General features: G+C 40.6%; 1 long non-coding RNA gene across 1 annotated transcript; it reads left to right on the top strand.

Annotated features, from left to right (window-relative positions):
- Positions 1-37: 37 nt before the first annotated feature.
- Positions 38-8669, top strand: LOC117016519 (uncharacterized). Its single transcript, XR_004421920.1, has 3 exons — positions 38-519; positions 2805-2846; positions 8352-8669. It is a non-coding gene; the product is annotated as an uncharacterized LOC117016519 (long non-coding RNA).
- Positions 8670-10732: the final 2063 nt, after the last annotated feature.

The raw sequence follows: 10732 nt of genomic DNA, 5'->3' as shown, positions 1-10732 counted from the left end.
CGCGTGCGCAGCGGGCCCCAGCCGCGGGACCGAGCGAGGGACGGACTCGGGGTTGTCCGCCGACTGAGCAGGCCCGGCAGCTGCCGCCGCTACAGCGGCCCCGCCGCAGCCACCGGCCTTACATAGGGCGCGAGGCCGAGGAGGGTTCTGGGGTTGGACCGCAAGGCCCGCCCCGCCGCCCGCAGAGCGGCGCCAACAGGGGCGGAGCTGGGGCCGCGCGTGACGGCGGGTGCGCCGCCCCGGCCTCTGCGAGCACCTGGGACTCAGTCCCGAGGCTCCAACCAGAGTAGCCCTGGCTGCCTTTCTGAAGTCGGCGGGACTCGTAACCTCGGTGTCTGAGCCAAGCTGACCCAGCCCGGAGCCCGGGGAAGGGACGCGTTGGCGATCGGGCAGCGAGGCTCAACTACAGTATTAAAAATACTGCCCCCATCTCACAACTGTTTGCTGAGGCCTAGAGGGGGACTGCAACTGGCTCAGGGTCTCACTGCTAGTTAGCTGCCCTTGGCATCGCGCATCCTGGTAAGAGTGACGGATTGTTTTGAAACCTGAACTGTTAGCTACCCAACGGAGAGGTTGGGAGCAATGACTTTTAATTCTAATACAAGTGCCCTTTCCATATTTGGTCTGTAATAAGCCCTTTTGTTGTCCTTTAACGACTTGAACAAATGTAAAAATTTAACTTCAAGATTATTGACGATCCCAGCCTAGGATTAAATATTCTCCTGAGATTAGTTATTTCTGCACAGGAGTTAACTCACAGTTGACCGCCAATTTTTAAAAAAGTGAAAAAAAAAAAAAAAGGTAATTCTAAAGCTTCACTGTCCAATACAGTAAGTAGCTAATTTGTAATTTAAAATTTTCTAGTAGCCATATTAATAAAGTTACCAGATGTAGCCAATAAAAATATAGGACACCCAGTTAAAATTTGAATTTCAGATAACAAATAATTTTGTAGTGTTAAAAAAATATTTGCAGGGGGCTGCAGGTTAGCTCAGTTGGTTAGAGCTCGGTGCTCTTTACAACAAGGTTGTGGGTTTGATCCCCACATGGGCCACTGTGAGCTGCGCCCTGCACAACTAGATTGAAACAACTGCTTGACTTGGAGTTGATGGGTCCTAGAAAAAACACACTTAAATAAAAGTTTTAAAAAATATATGCAAAGACATGAAATTCAAATGGAACTGGGCATCCTGTATTTTATCTGGCAACCCTACATATTACAAAAGTAAAAAGAAATGGGTGAAACTAATTTTAATAACATTGATTTAATTCAATATATCCAGACATAATTTCTTCATGTAATCAACATAAAAATTATAGATTTCACATTCCTGTATTAAAAAATCATTGATCCACAGGCTGGCCCAGTGGCTCAGGCTATTGGAGCCCTGTGCTCCTAACTCCGAAAGCTGCTGGTTCGATTCCCACATGGGCCAGTGGGCTCTCAACCACAAGATTGCCAGTTCAATTCCTCGAGTCCCACAAGGGATGGTGGGCTCTGCCCCCTGCAACTAAGATTGAACATGGCACCTTGAGCTGAGCTGCCACTGAGCTCCCAGATGGCTCAGTTGGTTAGACCCTCTCCTCTCAACCACAAGGTTGTCCGGTTCGACTCCCCCAAGGGATGGTGGGCTGCACCCCCTGCAACTAACAATGGGCAACTGGACCTGGAGCTGAGCTGTGCCCTCCACAACTAAGATTGAAAGGACAACAACTTGGGAAAAAAAGAAAAAAAAAATCGTTGGTCTTTTTTTATAATCTTAAGAAGCCAGTGTGTATTTTATAGTACATTTCAATTTGGATTAACCGCACTTTAAGTGCTCAGTAGCCACTTGTAGCTGGTGGCTATCTTATTGGACGGCACTAAGGCCTTTAAGAATTAAGGTTGATAAATTTAACGTTGCAGCATATTCTTTTTTATAATACTAGTGGTTTAGTGATAGAGAATTAAATGTACAGTTTTAAATGTAATCTGTTAGTTAAACACCTCAATAGTGATTATATTCTAAATTGGAAAAAAAATAGAGAATGAGAAGCTAACATTACCAGAAGGTTTTACACAAGGAAATACTAACATTTCCATAAAGCACAATAGATTTTTTAAAAATTAGGATAAAAACGTTAACACAGATATTGGTCATTTCATTTACATTTACGGTTCAGCATTCCTGCTTCCTAAAGATGGTTTGTTATGCTTTCAGAAATGTACTTAATTCTTTCTAACATCTTATCTCAAATAACAGAACTTTTCTGGAACTAACTGGAAAGGAAAACCAAGCTTCTTGAAAATAAAATTGTTTCTTGTATCGACTCTCAAAATTATTTTAATACTTTAAAATAAATGAAAGTTTTTATGAAAAGACTGCTGACTTGTGTCCAGACTGAGGAATAGAGTGAAGAAATAAAAAGGAGTCACTATAATCAATCTCCTAAATTACTAAAATCAAGTAGGCTGAGGCCTAAGGAAATGATTCTATTCTTATTCTAACTACCCTGGGAACTTAAGTTTTTTGAACTTTCCAGTCCTGCATCAATGCCTGGATACACATCTGGACATAGACCAGACCTCCAGATAACCCCCTTATTATGACCTGAGGGACACATGTAACCAGACCACCTGACATCTGACTGATGACCCTCCTGGACCAATCCCAGAACAACCTATAATTCTCAAGAATGTACTTTTCACTATAAGAACTCTTACCTTTTCTTTGTTTTTTAGAACACTTCTGGGTTTTTGCCTAGCTGTGTTCCTGTTTGCAAACTCTAAGAGCCTTGAATTAATGTTTATCATTTATTTCTAGCCTCCAGATTCTATATGAGTTCCTTCAACAAGACCAAACAAGGTAAAAAAAATCTTGTTTCAAGAAATACCAGTTGGGCATCAGAAAACACTCCTAAAAGCATTTGAAAACAATTCAGTAGGCTACCAAGAAGAAAACAAACCGGGGCAGCCGGATGGCTCAGTTGGTTAGAGTGCAAGCTCTTAACAAGGTTGCCGGTTCAATTACCGCATGGGATGGTGGCTGCGTCCCCTGCAACTAAGATTGAAAACGGCGACTGGACTTGGAGCTGAGCTGCGCCCTCCACAACTAGATTGAAGGACAATGACTGATGGACCCTGGAGAAACACACTGTTCCCCAATATTCCCCAAAACAAATTAAAAAAAAAAAAAGGAGAAAACAATCCATGTGTCATAGATGGCTTGTCCACGTGCACAAAACAAAGAGCAACCTGGAAAAGTGACTTCTAGTTCTTGATGCAGCAGGGCTTTACATATCTGAATGTTATTATTATTTAAATTAAATCTTTTAAAAGAGATTGAACTCTAAATCTGAGAGAATCCAGTGTGTTATTACCTGAGTCCTTTTAACACTTCTAACTTCTTTATTCAGCAAATATTTGAATAGGCTGTTATGTGCCCAAAACTGTTCTGGGCTCTGGGAATAGAGGAAAGAAACAAAGTGTTTGTTCTGTTGGAGCTCACATTTTAGTTGGTAGATGGTGAAATTGACAACAACTTGAAAAAATAAATACAAATTTCAAACATAGGCATATTGCAGGTTCATTTCCAGAACACCTCAGTAAAGTAAGTTGCTGGTGGAGGGTTTCACCTTCCATTTGTAAAAAATGCAACATCTGTGAAGCACAATAAAATTAAACTCAATAAAAGGAGGTGTGCCTGTTGTGGTTGCTCACTCGCGGGTTGTGAATTCACGACACAGGTAGAAATACAAAAGAAAGATTTATTAAAGTAAGAGGAGGGTCTCTGGGCAGTTTGCTGGAAACTACTGCCTTGAGTCTTTGTTTAGTCTGACTTTTTTTTTTTTTTAAATTTTAAAAGGGAATATTGGAGAACAGTGTGTTTTTCCAGGACCCATCAGCTCCAAGGCAAGTCATTGTTTTCTATCTAGTTGTGGAGGGCACAGCTCACTGGCCCATATGGGAATCGAACTAGAAGGTGTTAGGGGCACTGCGTTCTAACCAACTGAGCCAACCGGCCACCCAGTCTTATATTTTCTAACCAGGATGTAAATTGCTTCGGCCAGTGGGGGAATTTTCTATTGAGTTCGGCTTTGTCAGTTGGGGTAGGGGAAGGTGTGGTTAAACTGGTTATCACAACCTTTGCATATGTTATGTAGATTTAAATTGCAGCCAGGAGTGGATCCCATACTGACAATAAACCTCTCCCTGCAAGAGCCAAAGTAAACAGAACCATTGAAACTGGTATGCATAGTAAATGTATAGTAAACAGAATCATTGAGGGTAGGGAGGCAAAGAAAAGAAAAAGAACTTTTTAAAAGTCCCAAGCTAAATTACACTTTTTAAATTGAATTATACCAGAGTTCCAAATCTCAAAATAGAAGATTTAGTGCCACCATTACAACCCCCTGTCTTACTAATGCCTGTGGTGAGTGGTAAGTGCCAAAAAGATGTAAAAGAGAGACAGTCAGTGGGCGGCTACTTTAGGTTGAATGGTGAGTGAATACTTTTCTGAAAAGGTGATATCTGAGCTGAGATACAAGAATGAGAAGGAATCTATCTTTGTGAAGATCTGGGAAGAGAATGTACCAAGCAGATGAACATCAAGTGCAAACGCTGTAAGGTATGGGCGTGTGCTTGGGTTTCAGCAACAAGGAAGATCAGCGTGACAGGAACATAGTAATCAAAGTGAATAGTAATGGCACGTAAGGTCCGAGACATAGACAGGAAGCCAGTTTACACGGAGACCAAGTCTTCTAGTGACTTGAATTTTATTCCAGGTGCAATGAGAAACTCTCAGAATATGTTTAAGCAGAGAAAAAAATGAGATGTGATTTTTTTTTTTTAAAGATTTTATTGGGGAAGGGGAACAGGACTTTATTGGGGAACTGTGTACTTCCAGGACTTTTTTCCAAGTCAAGTTGTTGTCCTGTCAATCTTAGTTGTGGAGGGCGCAGCTCAGCTCCAGGTACAGTTGCTGTTTTCTAATTGCAGGGGGCACAGCCCACCGGCAACCTTGTGGTTGAGAGGACGCCCTCCAACCAACTGAGCCATCTGGGAGCTCAGCGGCAGCTCAGCTCAAGGTGCCGTGTTCAATCTTAGTTGCAGGGGGTGGGGCCCACCATCCCTTGCGGGAGGAATTGAACTGGCAACCTTGTGGTTGAGAGCCCACTGGCCCATGTGGGAATCGAACCGGCAGCCTTCGGAGTTAGGAGCATGGAGCTCTAACCACCTGAACCACCGGGCCGGCCCAAGATGTGATTTCTGTTTTTTCCTTTCCTTTTTTTTTTAATTTTTCAATTACAGTTGACAAACAATATTATTTTAGTTTTAGGTGTACAGTGTAGTGATTAGACATTTATGTAACTTATGAAGTGATCACCCCCATAAGTCTAGTACCCATCTGACACCATACACAGTAATTATAATATTATTGACTATATTCCTTGTTTTTTTGCCAACTTTTTCTTTTGGCCAACTAATTTCCATAGAAAGGACTTCAAGGAGAGGATTAAGTTCAATTTCCCCATACATTGGATTTTCACTGTCACTATTATCATGGGTTTTATTAACCTCAGGCAAAGTTAATTTGCCTATGATTTTAGTATTATACTATATTCCCATAGCATTTACTATAAACCTGGTGTCATTACAATAGAAATCAGCATGACAGAAGAATTTTTAACCCTTCCCAACAAAAAAAGTCCCCTTCCCATATACCATATATTGTTGTTTGTTGAAGTGGATATGATACACCAGGATTGGGTAAATTCAGAATTCCAGTTTGATCGGAGACATAACCATTTACCTTTTGGATTTAATATGGCCTGTCTACTTTACATTGGAAGCAATCAAATGTCATTCATTAATCTGATTTCTGCTAGTTGTATAACTGGGAACTATAATTTTAAGGTTTAATAGGGGCCAGGGCTGTAAGAACATAATGGTGTAAATTACAATTACTACTTAAAATTTTCTAGAGGCCAGGAAGACACTAAATTTCATAAATAAATTTTCTGTGCCTCAGCAGCCATTATAGAGGGCCATTTAAAAAAAAAAAAAAAATATATATATATATATATATATATATATACACACATCCACTTCAGCTTCTATCTGAATTAATAGAATTAGTAGTCTATGTTGAGTTAGGGGGTAAGCATAAGTGGGATCTAATATAAAATTCCTTTCTCAATATTTCTTTTCCACTAACCTACAACCTCACTTGTCCTCAGTTTGTGTCCTTTTTCTCATTCAGAAATAATCAACTTACTAGGACATACTACTTCCTTTTAACTTCTCTCAAAAATACATACACATCCCTTCCTTCTATAATAACATTCCTTCTAAATTTCAAAACCATAAAAATAATATTATTGATAATATAAAAGTTATTTTACATACCTTCAGCAATTATTAACAGTTGGGCTATATAAGTACAAGTTTTGAGAAAAGCCTAAATAACAAGTATAACTATCTTCATTACTAATATTATTAGAAGACAGGCAAAGATGAGTAAACAAATGGTTATTTTAAGTTCAATGTCAATTATGTAGATACATAGGCCTTCTCGATATCTTGGGGTAGCTGTCTAACCCTGATGTCAGTGGCTTCTTGTCCTTGATATCCACTGATAAGTCCCTTCTGACAAGGTTGGAGAGTCTTTAATTGATGTCTTCTCCAATCGGCAAAATTTCCTGGTTGTGAGTTGTGTTCCTTGAAGTCTTCGTCGTCTTGGAGCACACTGAAGTGAATCAGTTACTAATTTATTTATTTCTTTCAGATAATTGATGTCCTTGATAATAATGTAGAATTCCCCCTTTTAGTAAAGTTGGTTCACATGTCCCTTCGCATAATGTGAACAATGACTAATGAGGAGAAAGCCTGTGTTTACCGAAAGTGTATCTCAGGTTGAAAAGCACTATAAGGAGGGGTTTTGGCCAAGGGAGATTAAAAGCTTCTGAAAATTTGGGACCGGCCCAGTGGTGCAGGCAGTTAGAGCTCCGTGCTCCTAACTCAGAAGGCTGCCGGTTCAATTCCCACATGGACCAATGGGCTCTCAATCGCAAGGTTGCCAGTTCAATTCCTCGAGTCCCACAAGGGATGGTGGGCAGTGCCCCCTGCAACTAAGATTGCACACGGCACCTTGAGCTGAGCTGCTGCTGAGCTCCCGGATGGCTCAGTTGTTGGTTGGAGCACGGGCTCTCAATCACAAGGTTGTCGGTTCGATTCCCGCAAGGGATAGTGGGCTGTGCCCCTGCAACTAGAAAACGGGAACTAGAAAACGGCAACTGGACCTGGAGCTGAGCTGCAACCTCCACAACTAAGACTGAAAGGACAACAACTTAACTTGGAAAAAAGGCCTGGAAGTACACACTGTTCCCCAATAAAGTCCTGTTCCCCTTCCCCAATAAAATCTAAAAAAAAATAAATAAATAAATAAAAAAGCTTCTGAAAATTTCCCTAGTTGAGTTTTAATTTACTATTTGTACACTCTACCAATCCAGAGGACTGGGGGATAAGCACAATGAAAATGCGGTAAAATAAGCCAAATATTACAAATAGATTATATTATTGGCCTAGTGAAATGAGTCTCTCAATTACTATGTAACTCATAGGGAATTCTCCAGTTGGGGATTATTATTATTATAAATAATTTACCTACCAGTAAGGCTGTTGCTTTCCAGCAAGGAAATGTCTCAACCCAGTGAAACAACATATAAACCATGACTAATACATATTTGTATTCTTGAGATGGTGGCATTTGGATAAAATCCAATTACCATACCTCAAATGGACCTAAAGGAAAAGGGAAATGTCCTTGGGACCCATGGAGTGATTTTCCAGGGTTACATTTGGACAGATAGAACGTTTGCTATACACCTTATGAGCTACAGTAGAAGGTTTTCAATAATATTCTTTACTCCATGAAACCATCTTTTTAAGACCCCAATGCGTCAGCTCATGTCTATGCTAAGCTATATCTGCTTAGGTCAAAGTTTTCCCCTTTTTGTTGCCATATTTTATTTTCTTCTTCTGCAGCTGTCCATTGGAACTGTAAAAGAGACTTTTATTGATTTAATAGGGAGAAGAAACATTCTCAAGTCTGGATAATTTGGCTGTTTATTGTTGCTGGTCTAGCTGCATATCAACTAAATTATTTTCTTTTGCTTCCATGGTGGCAGCCTTAGAGTGTTCTGGAATTTTGATAATTGCCAATTGTTTCGGTTGCTATATTGAAACGGGCCAAAGGAGTTTCTTAGCTCCCTAGTTCCTGATCTTAATTAGCTTTCAAATTACCTTTTTAATCTTAAACAGACTATTGTTCCTAGCCTGAATCATAGGAATTCCCCTTCCCTTGCTCCAGGCCATTCCAGGCCCAGCTCCTGGGTGAACACGGCCACCTGAATGACCGGATTAACCAAAGAAGACCACAGCCTCCACAAAGCTAAACAGAATTTCTATCACACAGCCACCTTGCATGGATGGCTTTGGGTCTTGCTTCTTGGGCCAACACTTTTAACTCTGTTTAACCAAAATCTATTTTTCCTCATTCTGGGGCCTTGGAGATACAGCGGATACCCCAGCAAGATTACCAGTCCCAACCAAAGAAGCCAACACGGTCTTCCAGGCAGATCTCAAGACCCCTTTCTCTCATCTGAGATCAGATAGGGAGAGAGTTCTGTGAATCCCCCAATAGGTAGGGACAGCTCTACGCCCCTGCCCAGCAGGAAGCAGATACAGAAGAAAAGACCTCCTGTCCCTCAACTTCCCATAGAGATTTTCTGGGGATCACATCTCTCAAGGGGAAAACAAAGCAGGCATTGTGTCTCTGCATTCTTGCACATTCAACCCAACCCACAGAATGCGACCGCCCAAAAAACCTCCCCTCTCTGTCCAAAACTTCCACTTTTCACTGTAATTATCTACCCCTATGAGGAAACAAATGAGTACAAAATACCCAGCGAGACTAAACCGGTCACTCACATCTGCTCAATAAAGGCCACAACGACCTTCATTTCACCTGGGCCTCATTATACCAGCATTATAATATCATACATATGCCTGGAAGGTCATTAATATCATTAGAACAGACTGAATTCTGGGAAGGAGTATGCGCAGTCTAAAAAGATGAGGTAATAGCCCCTTGTCAATCCAAGTGTCAATCAAGTGGTCCCCTGCCTGAAAAGAAACAGCCCATTCTAGAGCAAAAAAGGGATAAAAACTCCAAGTCCTCACCAGTCAGGCCTCTCGAACCTTGCCTTTTCTCGGGGCCTGCTGCAAACCCTTCGGAGTGTACTTTTTCTTTTAATAATGATCCTTTGAGCCAATCTCTACTGCTCAGGTCTGCTCCTGTTTCTTTGGAGTGTACTGTCTTTTCTAATAAACTACTCTTTCACCACTTTATTTCTGTGTCTCGTTCAATTCTTTGCTCAAGACACCAAGAACCTGAACACCACTCCGAGGAGGGCCCACTCTCTGGTAACAGTATGATGCCTACTTTAAATTCTGCAACCTGCTTTCTGTTCTAATGGGCTGCCCTGAGGAAGTTAAGGCTTGCTGCTTCCACAACATTCCAAATTCGTGAGCTACACCAAAGGTATAGCAACTGTCAGTGTAAATATTGGCTATTTGATCTTTGGCTCATTTACAAGTTCCTGTTAGATCAGTTATTTTAGGTTGTTGGGTAGATCTTATTCAGGTAAGTAAGAAACTTAAATTTATGTTTACCATGGAAGTTACTACATATATCCAGCTCGGTAATGTTTCTGTTTATCTTTCCCATAAGAGTCAACATTATCCTTAAGGGTTTCCTGTAAATCATTCCTAGAAACAAGAAGGTGGTCAGTAAGAAAAACACCGCTGTGGATGTCTTCATCCTGTAAAGAGGGCAATAAAGTTGCTGAGTCAGACTGTTACAGTGACTTAAAGTAGTAGTGGGCGCAGAAAGCAAGAGTACTTCATAAGAAGTCAATCGGCTGACAGATGTTGAGTTCAGTAAGGAGTTAACAGAATGAGTAAAGGAGCATCTATAACTATCTCTTCTGTTCGCATAACATGACTGTAGCAGAGATGGCTGTCGTGCAGGAAGAGAGCCCTTTAACTACTGAGTTTAACTGTCTAGATCTTCTTTGGCTTGTTTGCCTTCAGGGTTCCATTGAGTTGGATCAGCTTGACCTGGTTTTAATAAGATATATAGAGGCTGAGCTTTAATGAAAAACTTGGAACCTAATTGAGAGCATGTAGTCAGACCCAGGAATCCTTTAAGCTGTTTTAGTTATTTGAAGAGGAAGGGCTATTATTCCTCTAAGTCTAGGTTAGTTAGTAGCCTATCTTTAGCTATTAGATAACTAAGGTATTTTACTTGGGGAAAACAGAATTAAAGCTTGTCCTTTGAGACTCAATGTCTTTTATGACTAGCTATGGTAATAGGTAAGTTGTGTCCTCTTAATAATCTAACATATCCTAGAGCATAAGAGTAAATCGTCCATATATTGGATTAGAGTAGAATTTCTGGGAAATTCAACATTATTTAAATCAGCTTTTAGTATCTGAGAGAAATAGGTGGGACTCTCTGTATACCCCCGGGACATTATTGTCCAAGTAAACTTTGATCTTCACAGATGGAAAAGCAAAAAAATTTTTCCTTTTTTTAAATCACAGGCATGCTGAAAAAGGCACTACATGATTCTATCACTGAAAAATATTGGCAATACGCACAGGATTAGCTGATAACAGGGTATGTGG

This window comes from Rhinolophus ferrumequinum, chromosome 24 (assembly GCF_004115265.2).
Source record: "Rhinolophus ferrumequinum isolate MPI-CBG mRhiFer1 chromosome 24, mRhiFer1_v1.p, whole genome shotgun sequence".
Classification (NCBI taxonomy): Eukaryota; Metazoa; Chordata; class Mammalia; order Chiroptera; family Rhinolophidae; genus Rhinolophus; species Rhinolophus ferrumequinum.
The sequence above is the reverse complement of the archived record's forward strand: the minus strand, read 5'-3'. Positions and strand labels throughout refer to the sequence as shown.